Source organism: Ambystoma mexicanum, chromosome 5q (assembly GCF_040938575.1).
Source record: "Ambystoma mexicanum isolate Mex_15411 chromosome 5q, UKY_AmexF1_1, whole genome shotgun sequence".
NCBI lineage: Eukaryota > Metazoa > Chordata > Amphibia > Caudata > Ambystomatidae > Ambystoma > Ambystoma mexicanum.
Window position 1 is genome coordinate 1,302,464,401 of NC_090933.1, and position 14,811 is coordinate 1,302,479,211.

Consider the following 14,811-nt stretch of genomic DNA (forward strand, 5'->3'; position numbering starts at 1 on the left):
ACATGTTTTACCCTGTCCTTCCTCCAAGCATCTGTAAGAGAGAGTATAATCACACATTCAAAATGATAATTAATCAGATGAGATCATGTGGATCTTATAGTCAAAGCAAAGGTTTCCAAATCATGATAACATCCTAATCAATTCTCAGGCATATTTCCAAGTTGACATAAAAGCATACAATACATTGTTAACTTTACACAGAATTCCACACGGGGTCCCAATGTCTATTATGGGCCAAAAGTGGTCAATCACAAAAAACACATATAGTTAATTTCTTCATTCATCCCACTGGGGGTAATTGCATCAAGTCTCTCAATCCAATAGGTTTCTCTCTGGTCAAGTTTCTTTGCCAGGTCCTCATGGGGGTTTCTTCTTATGATCACGCTCCCCAGTTATCTAATTTGGGAGATGTTGTGTCTTTTTTCCATCCAATGCCAAGCTACTGCCGAATTCATATTTTTCGTCCTAATGCAGGACCGATGTTCATTCCACCATTGTTTACATTGTCTTTTGGATTTTCCAACATAATACATTCCACAGGGGCATTTAATAGTCTAGATAACATTTTTCGTGTTGCCTGTAGTGAAACTGTGAAATCTTGATTTTTTTCTCCTGATCATACAAGCACACAAATGTGGTCCAGCCAGAGATGGTGCAAAATGAGACCATGCAAGAACACAAATGTGGTCCAGCCAGAGATGGTGCAAAATGAGACCATGCAAGAACACAAATGTGGTCCAGCCAGAGATGGTGCAAAATGAGACCATGCAAGAACACACATGTGGTCCAGTCAGAGAGTGATGGTGCAAAATGAGACCATGCAAGAACATGCAGGAACACAAATGAGGTCCAGCCAGACAGGAAGGGTGCACAATGAGACCATGCAAGAACATGCAGGAACACAAATGAGGTCCAGCCAGATAGGAAGGGTGCACAATGAGACCATGCAAGAACATGCAGGAGCACAAATGAGGTCCAGACAGGAAGGGTGCACAATGAGACCATGCAAGAACATGCAGGAACACAAATGAGGTCCAGTCAGACAGCAAATGGTGCAAATGAGAACATGCAAGAAAACAAGTGAGGTCCAGCCAGACAGAAAGGGTGCACAATGAGATCATGCTAGAACATGCAAGAACACAAATGAGGTCCATCCAGAGATGGGGCAAAATGAGACCATCAAAGGACACAATTGGGGTCCAGCCAGAGAATGAAGGTGCAAAATAAGTTGTTTCACAATGGCAAATGTGGCCCAACCAGCCAGCAATGGTGCAAAGTGAGGTGACACATGAAGGCAAATGAGGCCCAACCAGCCAGCAATGGTGCAAAGTGAGGTGACACATGAAGGCAAATGTGGCCCAACCAGCCAGCAATGGTACAAAGTGAGGTGACACATGAAGGCAAATGAGGCCCAGTCATACATACCTGGGGAGAACCCAGCCATGCTGGGCTGCAAAAGATGCAAAATCAGAACGATGCAATGCATACCCTGGGCAAGGCAGCCAGCCAATGTAGTCCAGCCGGAGCGAGTGGGGCAAAATGTGGATGGGTGGGACTGTAAGCGTTGTCCTTAAGGCCAGTGATAGGCGGTGTTGCATGATGCAGCCAAACTGGACCTCAATGGTGCAGGGTCAAACTGTGGGTAAAACATGAATAAGTCAAACAAGAGCACAACTGAGGTGCAGCCATGCAGCAGGAAATGCAAAGGTGGATCAGCCATGCAGCAGGGAATGCAAAGGTGGGTCATCCAGTAGGCAATGCAAACGGGGGACATGCAGCAGGGAATGCACAGGTGGGTCAGCCATGCAGCAAGGAATGCAAAGGTGAGTCATACAGCAGAGAATGCAAACGGGGGACATGCAGCAGGGAATGCAAATGTGAGTCATGCAGCAGAGAATGCAAAGGTAGGTCAGCCATGCAGCAGGGAATGTAAAGGGGGGCCATGCAGCAGGGAATGCAAAGATGGGTCATGCAGCAGGGAATGGAACGTTGGGTCATGCATGCAGCTGGAAATGCATAGATGGGTCAGCCATGCAGCAAGAAATGTAAAGGTGCGTCAACCAAGCAGCAGGGAATGCAAAGGTGGGTCAGCCATGCAGAAAGGAATGCAAAGATAGGTCATGCAGCAAGGAATGCAAAGTTGGGTCAGCCATGCAGCTGGAAATGCAAAGGTGGGTATGCCATGCAGCAGGAAATGCAAAGGTGGATCAGCCATGCATCAAGGAATGCAAAGGTGGGTCAGCCATGCAGCAGGGAATGCAAAGTTGGGTCAGCCATGCAGCTGGAAATGCAAAGGGGGGTCTGCCATGCAGCAGGAAATGCAAAGGGGGGTCTGCCATGCAGCAGGAAATGCAAAGGTGGGTCAGCCATGCATCAGGGAATGCAAAGGTGGGTCAGCCATGCAGCAAGGAATGCAAAGATGGGTCATGCAGCAGGGAATTTAAATGTGGGTCAGCCATGCAGCAAGGAATGCAAAGGTGGGCCAGCCATGCAGCTGGAAATGCAAAGGTGGGTCAGCCATGCAGCAGGGAATGCAAAAGTGGGTCACGCAGCACTGCACATGACGTCTGACGATAGAGCAGAAAATAGGGATTTTGAGACTGTGCACCTCTTGTGAGTGACTGAGGTCAAGCTGATATCAGTGCTTCTCTGACTCCTCTCACTCCTAGTCATTTCAGTTTGCTTCTCCCACTCTCCACCCCTTCAGTGGTAATCTCCTCTCATGCCCTCCTGTTGTACTGTCTCATGTACTCTACTCTCCCCTCTCCTATTCACACAGTCTACTCTGACTGCTGCTTTTATTTTCCTCTCATCCTCTTTTTTCTCCTCTTACCTTCTCCCCTTCCCTTTCCTTCTGCTCTTGTATGTTTTCTTTTATTATCCTCACATTCCATGCTCCTTGTCTCTCTTCTCACACTGCTGTCTTATCTATTCTTCACTCTGTCATTCTCTTGCCCTCCCACTCAGTGCCTTACGCGGCACTGGAAACTGAGCCGGGGCTCATCAAGGGGGCGTGGCCTAATGGCAGGAGGAGAATCTCCTGCCGGCTCATCAGGCCATGCCCCCTTGACGAGCCTGGCACTCACTGAATACTCTCCCTCCAGATCTTTACGTTCCTCCGGCGCCAACTCTGTGTGTCAAGCACTTCGCTGAACAGCGAGCTGTGGCAGGCTCCCCCCTATGGAACAGCTTCCCCCTTGCTCTTGAGCCAGATCTACTCAAAATTTGGGATGCTCCTCAAGACCCTCCTTTTCTCCTCCTTCCCTCCCTCCTCTGCTGAACCCCACAGATGCTGAGATTGCTGACCAGGGCCCTTGTGTGTCCCCCTGGGCCCTGGCCTCCCACACCCAATCGCCTCAGCCTCCTCCCGCTCCCAGCACTCTCTGGCCTGTGCCACCACAGGTCTGCGCTTATCTATTGGCAGCTGACCATTCTCTCCAAGTCACTGAATAGCTGCTCACGCCCTTGTGATTCCCTCCTTGGGACACCTAGCACTCACCTCCCACTCCCTCATCCCCCCTCTTCTCTCTGCACTTGCACGTTCTGAATGCTCACAAGGCCTAGTAGGTCCGCCCCTATCTTTCATTGTTATATTGGCTTTTGTTCCCGGTTGCCCTGTGGGCACTTTGAAAGTCGAGTTACTTGATGTATAAGCACCGTACAAATGCACAATAAAATAAATAAAAATAAATGGCCTCATTTGTGTTCTTGCATGGTCTCATTTTGCACCAGCACTGTCTAGGCCTCATTTGTGTTCTTGCATGGTCTCATTTTGCACCAGCACTGTCTAGGCCTCATTTATATTCGTGCATGGTCTCATTTTGCACCAACGCTCCCTGGACCACCTCATTTGTGTCCCTTCATGTTCTCATTTTGCACCATCATTATCTAGCTGGACCTAATGTCTGTTTTTGCATAATCTCTTTGTGCACCATTGCCACCTGGCAGGACCTCGTTTCTTTTCTTGCAGGGTCTCATTGTGCACCATTGCCCTCTGGCAGGACCTCGTTTCTGTTCTTGCAGGGTCTCATTGTGCACCATTGCCATCTGGCAGGACCTCGTTTCTGTTCTTGCAGGGTCTCATTGTGCACCATTGCCCTCTGGCAGGACCTCGTTTCTGTTCTTGCAGGGTCTCATTGTGCACCATTGCCCTCTGGCAGGACCTCGTTTCTGTTCTTGCAGGGTCTCATTGTGCACCATTGCCCTCTGGCAGGACCTCGTTTCTGTTCTTGCAGGGTCTCCTTGTGCACCATTGCCCTCTGGCAGGACCTCGTTTCTTTTCTTGCAGGGTCTCATTGTGCACCATTGCCCTCTAGCAGGACCTCGTTTCTGTTCTTGCAGGGTCTCATTGTGCACCATTGCCATCTGGCAGGACCTCGTTTCTGTTCTTGCAGGGTCTCGTTGTGCACCATTGCCCTCTGGCAGGACCTCGTGTTTGTTCTTGCAGGGTCTCCTTGTGCACCATTGCCCTCTGGCAGGACCTCGTTTCGGTTCTTGCAGGGTCTCATTGTGCACCATTGCCATCTGGCAGGACCTCGTTTGTGTTCTTGCAGGGTCTCTTTGTGCACCATTGCCATCTGGCAGGACCTCGTTTCTGTTCTTGCAGGGTCTCATTGTGCACCATTGCCATCTGGCAGGACCTCGTTTGTGTTCTTGCAGGGTCTCTTTGTGCACCATTGCCATCTGGCAGGACCTCGTTTCTGTTCTTGCAGGGTCTCATTGTGCACCATTGCCCTCTGGCAGGACCTCGTTTGTGTTCTTGCAGGGTCTCATTGTGCACCATCACTCTGTTTCTGTTCATTTATAATGGGCCTACGGCACAAACAAACACGATACCATCAACAACAAGGCCCACAGTGTCAGGTATATAACCAGTCCAGAGGTCGGTCTGAGTAGGGTCCAAGATGGTCAGAGACAAAGCTCATCTGAAGAAAAGTGTCTTAAGCGCTCTCTTGAAGACCGGCAACGAGCGCGTGGCCCGCACGTCAGGTATGAAGATCGTCCCACAGTCAGAGCAGCTGAATCGAAGGCCGATCTGCCCGCTCTTTCAAGATGAACTCCAGGTGGTACTATCAGGCGAGCACTGTTTGACCGCAGTGAATGCACACAGGACTCAAACGATAGTGTGGACTTCAGATATGCCGGACTTATGCCATACAGACATTTACGCGCAATAGCGGCAACACGAAACGCAAGACGTGCTGTCACAGGAAGCCAATGTAATATGCATCAAGCGTCCGTAACACGTTCCCTATGCTGCAGGTGGTTAACGACTCTGACTGCACCGTTTGGCAGTACTTGAACCCTACCGATATTCCTCTGAGCTGTAGCATGCAAAAGGGTACCACAATAGTCACTCTTGGAGCACACAATGGCCTAAACCAATGCTGCGCAATTTTCCTTAGAAAGGTAAGGACTTATGCAGCATAACAGTGTTAAAAAGTAAGTAGAAGCAATTATATCGTTGGTTTCAGCCGGCATAGAGAGGGTTGCATCAAGGTAGACTCCCAGAGTGTTGACCTTACCTGCCACTGGCATGGTCCCACCTGCAGTTCTAGACTCTTTGAATTCTTGGGAGGGCTTGCCCAGTCTTTGTAGTGTACCCGCAATTAGAAGGTTTGTTTTAGAGTCATTTAGTGCTAGCCAGTTAAATGCCATCCAACGCTGAATGGTATCTTAGATCGTGTCAATATCGGCAGAATCCTATCTATAATCCCCACTTAAGCGTCACAAGACCTGCATGTCGTCAGCGTAGTTAGTGTAAAGTGCCCCAAGACTGTCCGAAATGTCAAAAAGGGGCTTTGTAAAAAGATTATATAAGGTAGGCGAGAGGCAAGAACCCTGAGGGACTCCACACACTGAACCGACATGGACGGATGAGCAGTGCCACTAAAGACTCTAGCAGTTTTGCAAAATGCTCACAAGACATGGAATGATCCCATGATCTACAACTTGCTGGATCTGGTCCTGGTGGCCAGCGGTGATGTTGGACGGAGTCCATGCAGCCTCTTTCTGTGATGGGAGAGTAGACTTGGGAAGACAGCCAGAGCTCCAGCTTCAAGCGCGGCTTGGGTCTGTTCATCGGTGCCAGTGACTATGTTGCCAAAGGCGGAGTCCTACTAGCAAGATACCCAGTTGCCAGGAGCTTCACCAGTCGTGGCACTAGGCCAGTTTGAAGGAAGCTGTGTGGGCCGTGACCAACTACACAAGTGGGGGTAACATGGATCAGGTGGTGGACCTTGTACAGGTGGGCGTCATTGAGCCCTTGATTAACCTTTTATCTGCAAAAGACGGCAAGATGGTTCGAGTCATCCTCGATGTCATTACGAGCATTTTCTTGGCTGCTGAGAAACTTCATGAGACTGAGAAGCTGTGTATTATGATTGAAGAGTGTGGAGGCCTGGACCGAATAGAGGCCCGGCAGTCTCATGAGAATGGGACGGTGTACAAAGCATCCTCCAACCTGAGATTTCTCGGCTGAGGGTGAAGAGGATGCAAGTGTTGCACCAGAAATGACCACTGATGGCTAGGCATTCCAGATGGTTTTAACTTCTAGTTGCGTTCTGTCATTGTTGTCTTTCTATGTCTGAGTCGGTCTCCTTTTTAATGTGAACTTCTAGCACTTTCGTCTCAATTACTTGTTCAGTTCTGAAAACTGTAAATACACAATGTGAAATTTCCATTTTCTCCCGTCTACATTTGTTTGTACTGTAAATAAAATAAAGTTTCTTTTAAAGTTAAATAAATAAATAAATAACGACTCTAGCAGACCGGCCAGATAAAAACGAATGGCCCAAACGCACAGCATTTTCAGAGAAATTGGCTGCAGACCGTGATCTCTCAGTCAGGATATCATAGTCCAACAAGTCAAAGGCTGCAGACATATCCAAAAGCATGAGACGAGCCATGGGGAGGAAGGACAGCTCAGGGGAAACGTGTTTGTAAGACAATGCAGCGCAGGATCCCGATCACGTGCTTAGAACCACTCCTTGGTATTAAGTGCCTTATAAATGAACAATTATAATAATTATGCTGTCCTTATCTAGAATCTGAAGCATACTAGATTTTAGATCTTAAAGGGCGGTTCCTGTAACTGAGCGGCTCTGAATCCAGTTTGCCAGCATCGAAAAAGATGCTATTTCTCTAGGTACCGTTTTAAGTGTAGGGATGCCATCTTGTCAATAATCCTCAAGAGGAAAGGGAAGTTTGTGATCGGCCGATAGAAAGGAAGGCGTTTTAGTTTTCCAAGCTTGATCAATGGAGGTGGGAACAGAGGCCGAGATATGGAACAAGAGAAGCAGCGCATTCCTTCACAATGGCAGCTGGACATGCATCTCCTCTGCAGACTGTGGGCTCAAGTCAGGCGATTGTGTCTGCAACCTCGTGACCGTCACATTGGAGAGTTCGAAGGGTGGAGTATTGAGTACCGCACCATCACTGCAAATAGAAGGAGTGGGGGCTGACGCTCATTGTTTACCTGTCGCTAACTTGAGATTGTGTATTTTCTCCATTAACGCCTTCTGAATGGATATACACCAATACCTAGCCTTGAATGGACCTCATTTGTGTTCCTGCATGGTCTCATTTTACACACTCGCTGTGTGGACACCACTTGCGTTCCTGCACGTTCTAATTTTGCACCATCACTGGCTGGACCTGTTTTATGCCCTTTCATAATCTCATTTGGCATCATTGCTGTCTGGCTGGACCTCATTTGTGTTCTTGCATGTTCTCATTTTGCACCATTGCTGCCTGGACCTTGTGTCCTGGACCCACGGCACAGGGCCGAAGCACACCTTTGCTGGGGGTCACCCAGCTGACACACTTGGGTGCAGGGATCACCCTGCGGGACCGTGAGCACAAGGTCGGATCGTGACTTGAGGGCATCCAGGCCATTAATTGCACATATAACCAGAGTTGCCCAGCAGGGGCTCTGGGACACGAATGTAGAGTTACCCGCCAGGGGCTCTGCTAAGACAGTGGTGGACATCAGGGACAGCATAGCACAGCAGGGGTACTGTCCTGGTAGAGGGCCCTGCAGGGTAGGCCCTCTGCTTGCTACGCAGCGCCAGCATCGCGCTGCAGGAAGAACGACACAGCAGGCAGGAGTCCATTGGTGTCGACTGACGAGCCGGAAATGGCTCGACCCTTTTATTGCGTGAGTCACATGGTCACAGCATGTGACATTAGCACGAGTCCTAGGAGGGACTAATTACGCTAAAAGTGGTGGCACACCAACCTCCTCCCTTTTCCTTAACTAACAAAACCACCAGCAACGGACATCACGATAAACCAAAAGCCCTGCACAGTAATGCTGGCTCCATTTGGGAATCATTGGCTGGGTCAAAGAATCAGACGCTTGACTCAGGCAGTTACAAACATGAAAAATACACTAAGCAGTCTGTACATGTCGAGGGTGACAGTAAGGGTTGGACTGCCGGTGGCACGTTGGTAGTTCTGCCACCTAGCAAGAGACCCTTTATTAATCTGGGGCGAGTGGAACCTCAGCCACTGAATGACACCATTGCCAGCTACTGGCACCATATAGAGCAGGCCGACAAAATGCAGGAGCACAGCTGCACACACACATTTTAACAGGGCCCCCTTGGGGCATATGCATGACAAGCAGGTGCATTACACCAGCATGCACGTTACTGAGACCCCTTTAAGCCTTATCCGAGCTGCAGGAGACCAGTTCCTAGCTGCACAAGCATCAGTTCCGGGCAGTCAAACTCACAGTTCAAGGGCCAGCAAAGCCGCTCCTGGGACACCAGGGGCCACGTCAGCCTAGTCACGGAGAGTGGGGGCATGCAGCAGTGCGGCACTGCTGGCAGGGGGTCTAGCCACCCTTTTCAGGCGGCATAGGAGGGCGCACACCGCTCTCCAGAGCTGCAACACTCATCTGCTTCTGCATTGGGGCACGTGCCAGTCCAGGCCTTCACTTCTTTTCCAAAACTCTTGTGGCCAGACACACACCTTTCCCCAAACGCTCCACTAGGCGAAACCCCACCTTTTTCTTGAACAGCACCCCAGCACACGGGCCGGGGTTGGACGTCTGCTCACGCACCCGGGCATAGGTGGAGAGCCCCCGCCGGCAGGGGGCATGCACACACTGCCTAGTAGCTCCCAGGAGAGCGGGTTGCTGCGGCACTCAGGTTTTCCAATGTCTACTTTTCATTATCACCAGCCACTTGGCCCAGGATGGCACAGCAGGGGGAGTGCGGACAGCCTCATTGCTCATTTCCGTTTCTCACACCTCCAACACTGAGCTCTTTACATGTTAGCGCCCGGTGGCCCGGATCTTTCTTTCTGTGCTCTGACGTGAAGCATTTTTCCCTTTCCCTTTCCCTTTCCCGCTCCTGAGCAGAGCACACATGAAGCCCAGCACCCAGCGCCACGCAGGGAGCACCTGTGGCCCGTCCCCCTTTACGGCTCCGACCGGGCGCCCTTCCCTTCTCACCTCCAGAACCCCGATCATGGAGCAAAGTTTGCTCTCCCCGCGGCGGCGGCGGCGGGCATTCACGCACCCCGGCCGGGGCGTGCAAGCACCCTCTACACTGGGGCTGTAGGCCGGGTGCTGAGGAGCCCTTCCACTCACTCCATAAGTGCTCTCTGTTCCCCGGGTTATCGCCGTCTGACCAACCCTATAATCCCCGGGGTGTCTCGATAACCCCCCCAGCCCCTTTATCCCATAATCTCCCTGTGTCTCCTACCCACTTACTACCCGTCTATTCTTTGTAAACCCCCCCTGCCACCGTTTTATACCCAGCCCCTCATTTCCCCTCTAGTCCCTTCGAAAACACATCTAGTCCCGTGAAGTCGCTGTATACCCGAACCCCACTCCCATCCTGTCACTGTGTGTCCCTCTGTATTGCCCTCCCCTCTACTGTCCATGATGTCACTGTAAGCCCAACTGCGCCCATGTGTCGCTCTGTTCTGTGCCCCCTCCCCACGTTGTTATGTATCCCTCTAACCCCTCCGTCCTGTTACTGTAAGCCCAGCCCACTGTCCCTGTGTGCAGCTCCCATCTAGCCTCCCGCTGTACGCCCCACTGCGCCCGTGTTGTCGCTATCTTCCATGCCCCCTTCCCCACGCCGTTATGTATCCCTCTAGCACTGCTGTCCGGTCATAATATCCCTGAACCCTCAGTCTCTGTGGGCCCCTTTGTGCCCGTTTGTCGCTGTGTACTCCCGCCCTCCTGATCCCGTAATACCTGCATATATCCCTCTGCGTCGTCCCGCCCCTCTAGTCCCCATGATCCCGTTGTGAGCCCCACTGTGCCCGCGTGTCACCGAGTACCCTGCCTTCCTGTTCCCCATGATGTTGCTATGTACCCCTCCGACCCCCGTCCTGTTTGTGCCCCGGTCCCTGCATACTTGCTGTCGGTCCCTAGCACATCCTCATGTACCGTTCCTCGCATGTCCTCCCCGGTCCGTGCCTCACCACTTGCTTCGAAGTGCATTATGCTTAGGCGCTTCTTGCATGAACCATCATATCATATCACTACGCTTACTCTCTACTCTACACCATCACTCAATTAGAGTACAGCTATACCCCTCAATAAATTCGGCCTGGCTGCTCACATAAGAACACGAACACCTCATCACTAATAAAACGCAGCTATATCCCATGACAAACGGGCCTAGCTGCCCAAATAAGCGTCCTGCAGGCCCAACGCATCCAGAAACCAGTCTCGGTGTCCACCGCCCTGACTGCACACATGCAACTGCAAATGTGTTCCTGGATATCTCCACCACCACACCTAACGCCAGGATGCAGCTACCACCAAGCAATTCCACCAGCTGCACACATAACCGGTGCATCCACGCACCCTATGGCACTATCACGCTCTACTGGCTATACGGACCTAGACTGCGGTCCCCGAGGGCGTTCAACCTACCAGCGCTTTGAGGTCATACCAATGATAAATAGAGCGCTATATAAATGCCAAATAACATAACATAACTCCACCTGCAGCGGTGTAATGCGCTGCATCTCCTCACCTTTTGCCCAATGGGTCAGCCGCATCACGAGCTGTGGCAGCTAAAGACTGCTGCTGCCACCCGCCCAATGGCAGATGCCGCATTCTACAGTACAGCATTACGGCATATCTTCATCAGCAGCACAGGGCATGGGGTCCCGAAACTCCTCGTCGCCATTGTTGTGTCCTGGGCCCAGGGCACAGGATCCAGGCACACCTTTGCTGGGGGCCACCCAGCTGACTATTTGGGTGCAAGGATCACCCTGTGGGACTGTGAGCACATGGTCGGATCGTGGCCTGGGGCACCCAGGCCATTGCACACAGACCCAGAGGTGCCCAGCAACGGCTCTGGGACATGAACGCAGAGTTACCCAGCACGGGCTCTGCTAAGACAGTGGGGGACCGCAGGAACAACATTGCCCAGCATGGGCACTGTCCTGGTAGAGGACCCTGCAGGGTAGGCCCGCTGCCTGCTACGCAGCGGCAGCATCGCACTGCAAGAAGAACGACACAGCAGGCAGGAGTCAGTTGGTATCGACTGACGAGCCGGAAACGGCTCTTCCTTTTTATTGCCTGAGTCACATGGTCACGGCATGTGACATTAGCACGAACCCTGGGAGGGCCTCATTACCCTAAAAGGGGTGGCACACCACAGGCCTCTTTTGTGTTTTGCACCATCATTCACTGAAAGTCAGGTGGTTCACTTCCAGGAGCAGAGATGACTGTGTGTACTACGTATATGCTTCCAGAGTCTGCAGACAATGGACATCATTAGTGTCCTTTTATGGGTGCTAGCACAGTTCTGTGACTCTACAGCACCCGTTACCGTTAGCTGTGCCAACCCCAAGATGGCCATCTCCAGGGCCGCCAAAGAGCCTATCGTAAGATGGCCTTTTCCATCAGATGCCAAGATGCGTTGAGATGTCCGAACGGCAAAAGAGGTTAGCTGAGGGCCAACCATGCCCATTCCGGGAAGTAAAGAGCAGCTGGCTGGAGACAGACTTCGCATCTCAAAGCTCAGTGATCCCCTGGTGAGCGGACGCGTCCCTGAGTCTTTCTTCAGTTTTCAGGCTTCTTCCAGTCGCTTCCTGATCTCCTTTCTGATTCTTTTGCCTCTTCGTTCTGCCTCCTTCCTTCCTGCAAATGTGTCCCTGGATTCCTTCACAACACACGTTGACGCATTCCTGGCCCCTCTCCTACTACAATCCTCTGGAGCCAATTGAGATGGGACTTCAAGGACAATGATAAAGAACTCTGCACTTTGGGAAAAGCAGCCAATAATGGCCCGGCTTCAGCTTTAGTAACAGACTCAAGCAGCATGTGGAAGACAGAAGTGGCAGGCAGGGAATTGCCCAGCAGGCCGCTTTTACTAGGCAATGGCTAGCAGGCAGAAGCTCCAAGTGCAGGCAGTTTGCTCAGAAGCAGGCAACAGGACATCACCACAAAATTCCAGTGACAAAGCAAAGAATGTTTGTAATCACCCAGGTCCTGGTCTCCAGTGGTGCCAACAATCCCACAGAAAGATGTGCGCCTGCACAGAAAGAACTTGAACGATTCTGCACAATTCCCTCAGCCATCTGCATGCAAATCACTGATTGGCTGAGCTGATGCATTGCATCACCGATAGCGTGTGAACCTATATCCCGCTTCCCAATCGCAGGAATGTTGGGTCTTATTTAGGGCCCTGCTTGATCTCAGTCTACACCACCCACCCTGTGGCCTCATTTTGCACTCCCCTTGGTCGGTCTGGATCTCATGTTCAGTACATTAGGACAAAGGTTTAACCAATACATGTTTGTAGTCCGGGGTCATATTGGCATAGCGGCTACACAAGATCAAATATTTCTAAATTCCCAATTACCCTATTCCCACTACCAGCAGTTTTTTAATAAGATAATTTTGAAGCACATTTTTGGTCAGTATTTCCTTCACAAACCCGTCATCCATAGCAACAACATCTACTTATCTCTATTGGATCATCTGCTTCTCTGATAGGATGCTATAGTATTTTTTTATCTCCATTAGATCGTCTGCTTCGTTGATTGGATGCTATAGTATTTTTGTTATCTCTATTGGATCGTCTGCTTCGCTGATAGGATGCTATAGTATTTTTGTTATCTCTATTGGATCGGCTGCTTCGCTGATAGGATGCTATAGTATTTTTGTTATCTCTATTGGATCGGCTGCTTCGCTTATAGGATGCTATAGTATTTTATTTATCTCTATTGGATCGTCTGCTTCGTTGATAGGATGCTATAGTATTTTCTTTATCTCTTTGGATCGTCTGCTTCGCTGATAGGATGCTATAGTATTTTTTTTATCTTGATTGGATCGTCTGCTTCGCTGATAGGATGCTATAGTATTTTTGTTATCTCTATTGTATTGTCTGCTTCGCTGATAGGATGCTATAGTATATTTTTATCTCGATTGGATCCTCTGCTTCGCTGATAGGATGCTATGGTATTTTTGTTATCTCTATTGGATCGCCTGCTTCGCTGATAGGATACTATTGTATTTTTTTTAATCTCTATTGGATCGTCTGCTTCGTTGATAGGATGCTATAGTATTTTTTTTATCTCTATTGGATTGTCTGCTTTGCTGATAGGATGCTATAGTATTTTTGTTATCTCTATTGGTCGGCTGCTTCGCTGATAGGATGCTATAGTATTTTATTTATCTCTATTGGATCGTCTGCTTCATTGATAGAATGCTAAAGTATTTTCTTTACCTCTTTGGATCGTCTGCTTCGCTGATAGGATGCTATAGTATTTTTTTATTTCTATTGGTTCGTCTGCTTCGCTGATAGGATGCTATAGTATTTTTGTTATCCCTATTGGATCGTCTGCTTCGCTGATAGGATGCTATAGTATTTTTGTTATCTCTATTGGATCGTCTGCTTCGCTGATAGGATGCTTTAGTATTTTTTTTATCTCGATTGGATCGTCTGCTTCGCTGATAGGATGCTATAGTATTTTTGTTATCTCTTTTGGATCGTCTGCTTCGCTGATAGGATGCTATAGTATTTTTTTATCTCGATTGGATCGTCTGCTTCACTGATAGGATGCTATAGTATTTTTTTAATCTCTATTGGATCGTCTGCTTCGTTGATAGGATGCTATAGTATTTTTTTATCTCGATTGGATCGTCTGCTTCGCTGATAGGATGCTATAGTATTTTTTTAATCTCTATTGGATCGTCTGCTTCGTTGATAGGATGCTATAGTATTTTTTTATCTCGATTGGATCGTCTGCTTCGCTGATAGGATGCTATAGTATTTTTTTAATCTCTATTGGATCGTCTGCTTCGTTGATAGGATGCTATAGTATTTTTTTATCTCTATTGGATTCACGTCTGCAGAATCTGGAAGCATATACGTAGTGCATCCAGTCGTCTCTCCTCCTGGAAGTGAACCACCTGACTTTCAGAAAACAGCTAAAGAATTGGCTTTTCAACCAACCACTTAAAAGGAAATGAAAAATAAGAGCACCCAAGCTAAAAACTGTGCACCAAAAACAGGCTAATTTACAACACGCAATCTTTCAGTATTCCTGGGAGTACCATCTGTGGGAAACCAATCTGATTCCTGGAACCTGTGCTGCGTGACAATGGTCTGCACCTTAAACTTAATGAAATCTACAACCGAGCGCCAGGCAGCAGCAATGCCCTCGCTTGCCCCCTCTTCCCATCCCTCAACTAACTCCTCATTACTAAAATCTTGCATCCTTACACCCCCACACTCCTTCAGACGATCACTAGTGTAACACATCCAGACCCAACCCATCTTGTGTCAACAGCCTCGCTGTCAATTTGTGAACTCCCCAATCCGAGGG